General features: G+C 41.3%; 1 protein-coding gene across 3 annotated transcripts in view; it reads right to left on the bottom strand.

The window, feature by feature from the left end:
• The window catches only part of CREBL2 (cAMP responsive element binding protein like 2), a 62,814-nt gene that overhangs the window by 20,416 nt on the left and 34,741 nt on the right, over positions 1-7,657 (bottom strand). The window lies entirely within an intron of this gene.

Below are 7,657 nucleotides of genomic sequence, written 5' to 3'. Positions count from 1 at the left end.
ACCATTAGGTCCAAAAAGCATAAGCCATATACACAGTCTTTGATTAATGATTCAGCCTGGTTTTATTCTGTTTCCTTTTTCTCCTCCCTACTGAAATTTTGTTAACTATGGGCTTCTGTTCCAAATGAAATCTCCTGTGTGACACATTTCAGAGACTTGAATTTCTCTACTAAGCAACATTTAGAAAGTCTTAATATTGTATATGTTTTTACATTACCTTCTGTCCGGATCTGTTCTGGAGAGCACTCCGTATACTGGAATATATTGGAACTTGCCGGGTAGTCTTCTGTGATCGAATTATAATCAGGATTCTTAGGGAAAGAAAGCTTATAGAGTTGCCTAATTTTGGTCTCTGTCTCTTTTTCTCTCTCTCTTTCTTCTCCCTTAACCTAAGCAGCTGATGACGCCTTGAAACATTTGAAGTGGCCGTGCTGTTTTTCTCACATCTGTGTCCCATCTAGGCTGTGTCCAGGATGTTTACGTCTCTTCTGAGTTAAACTCAAGAAAATGAGCAGGGACCCTGGCTGGGCAAGGCCAGAAAATGCCAAAGGGAGAAGTGCAGATGGGGTCTCCCTGCGCTCTGCAGTTCAGGCAGACACCTTTGGCTGCCTGGCGCTGCCCCTATACCCTAGGACAGCAAGGGCAAGGAGCACTTTCTTCTTTCTCCTGGACACTCAGACATGAGGCCGTTTCTCCAGCCAGCACTTCCTACCCCTCATCTCTCTCCAGGATGTATCATCATACCCTCACCAAGCTCAGACTCTTCTTTGGCTGTGGTAACTCGAGATTTTCTTCTCTGGTTGCCAGGTCTCCATTATTTCAAATCTAGGACTAGCACATTTTAAAGATGTACTTATTCAGACAATAACGGGTTTACAGACAAGACTGGTGTGCATTTTCACACCCTAGTTAACAAGAATTGCAAATAATAATATCAGTTGTTCAGTGATTTTTTTTTTACCTGTATTACCTCACTTTATCCTCTCAAGTATTCTGTGACGTTCATATGATCATCTCTACGTGACTTGCCCAAGTCGGAGTGTGACCGAACTGTTTTTCACACTCAGGTCCCCTAACTGCAAGTCTGTTGCTCTTTCCTTGACATGACAGGTTTCTCTCTAGGGAATACGTGAGTAGCCAAACCCATCCAGACCTCTGTGGGCCTAATGGCTGCTGCCTGCGTGGAAATCTTGGGGTCTGGGAGAACGTGGCATTCTTAACAGGAGACTCCAGAAAGTTAGTGAGCTGGCCCTCACCTTTTCCTTGGCTGTGGCTAGGTTCCTGGGCTGGTGGTGCTAAACGTCTGAAATGGGAAAGAAGCTGTACATCCCACCTTGCAGACACCGGGGAAACAAGACAAGATTAGGCTTGGTATTTGGGGCAAAGAATGAGAACAATCAAGTATTCCATCCACAAAACATCTGCAGAGCTGATGCATTTAAGTGTAGGTGCTTGCTTTAATCAGAGTCAAAAGATAAAAAGTGTCTTTTGTATTTTCTTCCTTTTCTTTCTCCTCCACATATTCTTCCTCATCCTATCAGCCAATGGCTGACCAGACAACACGAGCTAGATGTGTATGTCACACGGCCCTTGTATTTTCTGGTTCAGAGTTGTTAAAAAAATAGAAGAGACCCTGCAGTACTTTTTAAAAAATTTATTATTTAAAGTTAGATTGTAACAAGTGAAATTTAATTTAATTTTATTTATATATGTATTTTAGGTCTCAGTTTAAACCAAAAAAGACTAGATGATTACAAAGCTCCATTCTGTCTTTAATGTTCTGTGAGTTTACCCCAGTGGGTGGAAATTCAGTGAGACAACCTCTTACAAACTCTTGTTATCGAGATTAGTTTTTTTTTTAAATCCCCCCAAATGATGACAGATTGAGAGTGTTAAATCACACTTGGAGAGAGCTCTAAAGTCTCATGACCCATGATAATTCAGCTACATTTTCTCAGCATGTGGATAATTCATTGTATTTTTTATTTTTATTTTTTTAGTTTAGTTTAATATTTAGGATTCCTGTTGTCTCACTTGATCCTGAATTTGGAAGAAACTGTATGTATCGCACAGATTGATGAAGATTTGCATAAGTCCCAGCAGTACAGGAACAACATTCACCATGCCTCACGTTTACCTGCCAAGCACAGGGAGGCAGGCTGTTGGGGGGAATAGGAAAACGACTCCAGTCTCCTTACCAGGCACATGACAAGGTGCATCACAAATGTGGATTCATGTAGCCTCCAAACAGGAGTCCGGGAAAGCTAACGGGGAGCAGGGTTCTGAGGAGAGCGATTCCCCTACCTGGCTCCAGGTGCCCACAGACCATCAGAGGAAGGGGCAGGGTCGCATCCTTTGAGGTGGAATTTGAATTTCTCCTTCTAATCTTCAGTGAAATCATTAGTGCCACCAGCCTGCTGCCCAAAGTCCATCAGCACATCCTGCTCAGATACACTTCCCTGTGGACCTTCCGTCACAGGTTTCCCCAAGGTGCCTGGAACCAATGAATGCCCTGGGCCAGAGTTCTCAGCAAGGGCAATTTTATCCAGGGGGACCTCCACCAAGCATGTGGGGAGCAGAGTCATTTGCCAGATAAGGTTGGCAGTCTTGCCTCTCCTGGTGGGCGCAGTGCTTCCCCCCTTCACCCTCCAGCCTTGCTGCCACCTGCCAAACTTGCTTTGAAGCAACAGAAGCAAGATCTGTTGGAGCTGCTGGACCAGGATCAGCTTCAAGGTTATGCTCCTTATAAAACCCGCACATAACAGAAGCAAAGAATTAAGACTTTGAGAGTAGAAGGAATGGGACATTGGGAGACCTAACCCAAGCCCCTCGCTGTTTAGAAGAGCAAATTAGGTCCAAGAGAGGTCAAAGTAGGGGTAAACAAAAAGTGCCTTCTGCCAACCAGTCCAACATTCTTTAAATTTGCCGTGCTGCTGGCATGATGCATTCACTGGAGTGAAAAAATCCTCACTGTGTTGGGAAGAATATGAAGAGAATAAACAATTCCCCCTTGCTTAGTGAACCTGCTAATTCATCTGGAGCAGAGACGACCTTAGGGGGCCGTGATTAGACAGCCATGGAAACGAACCAGCTTGGTGCCACTGTTTTGCAGAATGACCGCTTGATGGCACTGTGGCCAGTAGGCAGACCCCCACCAGCTCATCACAGGGCCTGGCACACTGGCGATTTGGGGGAAAAGTCCTCGTTGCATAGCAACAAGACAGTGAAAAGTGCTGAGCACCCAGAGCAGCAGCTGCACATTAACTAATCAGTGTGTTCAGAACACAAAGCATCTAAACATACGAGGAAATTCCAAAATAATTAATACCCTTTACAGACATGAAATCACTAGTCAAAATATTATTTTAAACCCATTTTACAAATGGTAGCATTTTTGAAAAACCCCATCATCTCACCAAGCACGCAGTTGTGCCACCCACACTTACCAGGGCCTCTCTCTTTTCTCCTTTTATTATTTGACTCTGAGAATTTATGGATTCCATAGCAGTGTAATCTAGACTTTCCCTAAAAGTAAATGTTCCTGTGTTCCTGGTAAGTAGGCAGTTAAATTTATTTTAGGTTAAATTTATTTTTGACCCGTCTCATTTCCCTCAGACCCTCTTTAATTTTTTGAGCCCCTACTTACAATCTGGGCCATTCTGAATTGTTTGCTCAACTGAACACTTCCGTTCAAAAGCTCTGTCTTCTTCTTCAGGAGAAGCCTCATTATTTTTTTTTAATTGAAGTATAGTTGATTTATAATGTGTTAGTTTCAGGTGTAAACTGGACACCTGAAGGTAAAAGTGTATATTCTTTTTTAGATTCTTTTCCATTATCGGATAGGTTATTACAAGATATTGAATATAGTTCCCTGTGCTATACAGTAGGTCCTTGTTGTTTATTGTGTTCTGTTAATTCCAAAGTCCTAATTTATCCCTCCCCCTCCTTTCCCCTTTGGTAACCATGAGTTTGTTTTCTATGTCTGTGAATCTGTTTCTGTTTTTTTTTAATTTTTTATTTTATATTGGAGTGTAGTTGATTTACAGTGTTGTGTTAGTTTCTGCTGTACAGCAGAGTGATTCAGTTATACATATACAAATATCTTTTTCAGATTCTTTTCCCATATAGGTTGTTACAGAATACTGAGTAGAGTTCCCTGTGCTATACAGTAGGACCTTGTTGTTTATCTATTTTGTATATAGTAGTTTGTATCTGCTAATCCCAAACTCCTGATTTATCCCTCCCCACATTTCCCCTTTGGTAAGCATAAATTTGTTTTCTATGTCTGTGAGTCTGTTTCTGTTTTGTAAATGAGTTCATTTGTATCATTTTTTTAGATTCCACATGTAAGTGATATATGATATTTGTCTTTTTCTGTCTGACTTACTAGAAGAAGCCTCTTTAAAAGTATTGCTTTTTAGGGCTTCCCTGGTGGCGCAGCGGTTGCGCGTCCGCCTGCCGATGGAGGGGAACCGGGTTCGCGCCCCGGTCCGGGAGGATCCCACATGCCGCGGAGCGGCTGGGCCCGTGAGCCCTGGCCGCCGAGCCTGCGCCTCCGGAGCCTGTGCTCCGCAACGGGCGAGGCCACAGCGGAGGGAGGCCCGCATACCACAAAAAAAAAAAAAAAAAAGTATTGCTTTTTAAAAACTCATCAACCCTATTATTTGAGTTATACAATTAGGATTCACCTATAATTTGAAAAATGTGTGATTTTAATTCTGCAGGAAAATGACCCCCAGGAATGCTGGGTGTGTGTATCTGGTTTCACGGTTATGATGCAGGTCTGGAAGCTTGAGAACATCATCTGGTTTTCAGTGGCAGACAGTCAATATAGCAGTTTCAGCTGTTTGCCCACAACAGCTAGATATGGGAAATGAAAACTATAAGGGAATTCAGAATGAATCCTCTCCTATTCTGCTTCCCTGCAATACCTTCCAAAGAGTGCTCTGTTTTAGGAGACTATATCCTGCTAGTAGGACCCTGAATGTGCTAGACAGACCATGGCATGGATACCTGGGCAGCAAAAGAGTTGTGAAGAGTTTTATGGTGGAGAGGGTGGGGAGCACAGTGTCTGAGAAGAATGGCTTTATACTCTATTCATCAGTCCAGATTCATTAAAATTCTGGGCTGATTCTCCAGGTAGAGGGACTCTAAATACTTGAACGACCCTTTAAAAATTAGTAAAAATTGGGCGCAAGACTCCATTGACACCTCCAGCCAGCAAAGTTTTCCTTAATCACAAGTATTATGGTTGTTTTCAAGGGCTCTGACATCAACTTCTGTGTTGAAGCTCAGGTTCTGCTTACCAGCTACTTAACCAGCAAATTCTCAAACCCCAGCTTCTCTATTTTTAAAATGGGGAAAATAACATGCCTACCTGTATTAGGGTTCTCCAGGAAGAGCAAAACCAATAGGACATAGATGACAGATAGGTAGATGGATAGAGGACACTATTTTAAGAAATTGGTTCTTGCGATTAAGGGGGTCAGCCAGCTTGAAGTTTGTAGGGTGGGTGGCAGGCTGGAAACTCAGGTAGTTGCTGTAGCCTTCAGTTTGAAATCTAGGGCGGGCCAGCAGGCAGGATTTGATGCTACAGTCTTGAGGCAGAACTTCTTCTTAGGGAAACCTCATTTTTTTTTTTGCTCTTAAGGCTTTTAACCGATTAGATAACCATATTATCAAGGATAATCTTCTTCACTTAAAGTCAGTTGGTTGTAGCTGTTGAGCACATCTACAAAACACCTTCACTGCAACACCTAGGTTAGTGTTGATTAAATAACTTGGTATTCTACCGTAGCTGACATGTAAGACTATCATACCACCTTATAGGATTGTAATAAAATGAGCCCAGACCCATGTAAATCATTCATTCAGTGCATTCCCAAACACATGGAAAGCCCTCAAAAAAGGTTTTCTACTGTTGTCATTTAAATTTAGTTGTTGCTATAACCCAATGGATTTTTCCATTTTCAAGTTATTCAGCACCTATTGCTATATGCTAACTAGTAGAAACAGGTTTTTAATACCATTCTCAAATTGTGGCATTGTTTTCCTTCTTTAGCTTTTTTTCTTTTTCTTTTCTTTCTTTTTTAGTTCTGCTAATATTTTGCAGACTCAAGGGGGAAGGAACACCTGGGAGCAGGAACTTGAATGGGAGGTAGGTGACAGATACTTCTATTCACTCACTCCAAAGGGGATTTTTTTGAACTATTAAGAAGGCATGGTCTAAATTCAGGATATGAAAACACTTGAGAACGTGGACTTTTACCATCATTCTTGTGTTGCGATTTCCACATATACAATAGAAAGAACTGATGGAGGGAAATCAGTTTCAACTGTTAATTTAACCAATCTAGTAGAATATAAAAAAACCCAGTGAAACGGGACTTAAGTCACTCTTGGCCATAGTTAATTGTAGGCAACTCTGTAGCTAAAAACATGTAACCATTATATATTTTCAGTTGAACCATAAGTGAATTGGACTGTAACTAGAAACAAATCTAAGTGAAATCAAGTGAAATTGAAGTCAAGATAGTTTTGTTTTTTGTTTTTTTAAAGCTATTTGATAATTGGAGTGAAAGGGCAAAGAAACACAATGAAAATCCAGACTCAAACTTACAAACACAAATATTGTAAGGAACTTTTAAGTTTATTTTGAAGAAAAATTTAAAGCAGCTAAATGGTTTATGGCTTTTTTGGTTTTTTAAGAACAGATATGTGAGTACACTGTTTGGAGGACAAAGGGGAAAAACACTGCCTATATTTATTGGTTTTGTGGTTTAAAGAAACACTCATCTAAAACAGGCCACATATTAAAACTCAATGTAATTCCATAGACTAGGTAGAGATCTCCAATAGCACCTGTTTCCATTTTTTGGTTTATATGAGCTGTCACACCTTGTGGAAGGTGAAAGTGAGACCTTGCCCTGTGGCAGCTAAGATCACCCGCAGGCTGGACGCACGCAGGCTGGGTGGAGCGCCATTCATCACCTGGCCTCAGGAAACTGCTAGTGATCTTAGTGGTATTATCCCAACCTGGCTCCACCTGTCCCAGAACTGACCCCACAGACTGAGGTTGACTCTCCGCTCCCTAGTCACCCTCACAGGAGACTGAAGTATATTAACCAGAGGCCAGTGTATTGATTTTCACGGGGGTATATTCCTTTCCAATGACCAGAATGCTTAGATGACTTATTCAGGGCACATTCTTACTGATTTTGGAATAATTGGGAATCTGGAAGTATAATCTGGAAGTTGCTTGGTATTCGAATATGGGATCTGACAGAAAGGAGTATGGTTATTTTTTTGTTTGTTTGGAAGATATTTTAAACTAGTTTATAAGTTGAATATGAAATCTGTATTTCACATGGAAAAAAATGGAACAATTGTATTAGTTATCTATTATTGCATATTACCCCAAAGTTTGACAGATTAAAATAACCCACATTTTTTTAATCTCATAACTTCTGTGAGCAGGAATCTGGATACAGCTTAACTGTGTCCTCTGATTCACAAGGCTGCAATCACAGGGTTAGGGTCAGGGTCTCATCTGAAGGTTCAGTGGAGGTAGCATCTGCTTCCAGGATCATGTGGTTGTTGTTGGAATTCATTTCCTTAAGGGCCTGAGGTTTGAGGGGCATTATTCTTTACTTTTTGT

This window comes from Physeter macrocephalus, chromosome 6 (assembly GCF_002837175.3).
Source record: "Physeter macrocephalus isolate SW-GA chromosome 6, ASM283717v5, whole genome shotgun sequence".
Taxonomy (NCBI): Eukaryota; Metazoa; Chordata; class Mammalia; order Artiodactyla; family Physeteridae; genus Physeter; species Physeter macrocephalus.
This window is presented reverse-complemented; position numbering and strand designations above follow the sequence as displayed.